Genomic DNA, 1,380 nt, shown 5'->3' with positions numbered 1-1,380 from the left:
GTAGAGCCATGAAGGGCAATGGGACTTTTTGTATGCAAAGACTCATGTAAGAAATAGTTTGCAGGGCTGAGCCCTCAGATAGCTCACTCTCTGATAGACAAGGCTTGGTCTCTTCTTTCCCCTGGGCATGCTGTGTGCTCTCAAAAGCCGCACTACGGTCCTCATTTTCAGAAAGAGAATTACCTCAGTGCACACTCAAGGCTTGTCTCTTCATGTGCTTATGATAATAGCAGGAGGGAAAAAAAGGGCAAATCTGGCTTTCGTTTCATGCCTCCCTGTAATTTTACTTGCCTTTGCTTCTGGTGCTCTGCTTGTCCCTCCAGCTGTATCTACAGCAGAAAGACAGTGGTAAATCAAAGCCTTGATGGCTTCTGGAGATGTCTGCCTCCGAATTTTGGTCTCAGAAATGGCTTAAGAGGAATACAAATTCAAGATAATTTCCTTACTCTGATATGGATTTTCATTTGATTTTTACTGTATGTTTTCAAAAAGAACTGTCAGGGTGTTTGTTCAACTGAGTATATATGATGTTATAATTGTTTTGTTTAGTACTGTAAATATTATGTGTGATTAATCTTGTTCATGCTGGAAAGGTATTTGAGTTCCTTACCAGACAGTATATATTTAAGGTTTGCTTTATTTATGTGGAGAAAATGACAAATACTGTAGCTGAGGGAACAGAAAAAATATGAGAGCTCTGCACTGAAAAAAAATCTGGGTTGGAAACTGGGGAGCAGTGAGGCTGTGCTGTGCTCTGGGGTGAGGTGATGCCATGTCGCAGAGGGTCAGAGCTGAAGATTGCTGGCAACTGTCACACTCAACCTGAGATAACAGAGAAACCAGAAGGAGCCAGCTGAGCAGGATGTGACCCCAAAGGGTAAGGAGAATAAACCAGAGAGCCTGGAGGAGGCGTCTTCCCCAGAGTTTAAATCTTTTGTAAATAGCTTGTTCCATCACAAGTACTGATATCATGACCCTGAGCTATTGAAGTTGCTGCTTTCAGTAGATCCTGGAGGCTCCATTAATACTGTTAGATCACTCACACAGGATGACATGATTATTTCTTTTCTTTCTTTTTCTTTTCTTTTCTTTCCTTTTTTTTTTTTTTGTTTACTTTTCCTTGTTAGTTCTACTTGTCTACTAAGTTAAGAAAAAAACGGGTAAAAAAACCCTAAACCCTAACCCTAACCCCTTTACCTTTACCTAAACGTAACGTTCGGTACCTAACTTACCTTTAAACCCTTTAAAACCGTTTACGTAACGTAAACCTTCGAACCCGTAAACGGGTACCTAAACCGTAACCGGAACGGGGGGTAAACGTTAAAACGGGGGTACGTACGTACGTACGTACGTACGTACGTACGTACGTACGTACGTACG

This window comes from Meleagris gallopavo, chromosome 13 (assembly GCF_000146605.3).
Source record: "Meleagris gallopavo isolate NT-WF06-2002-E0010 breed Aviagen turkey brand Nicholas breeding stock chromosome 13, Turkey_5.1, whole genome shotgun sequence".
NCBI classification, from domain to species: Eukaryota; Metazoa; Chordata; class Aves; order Galliformes; family Phasianidae; genus Meleagris; species Meleagris gallopavo.
Note: the sequence above shows the minus strand (reverse complement) of the source record.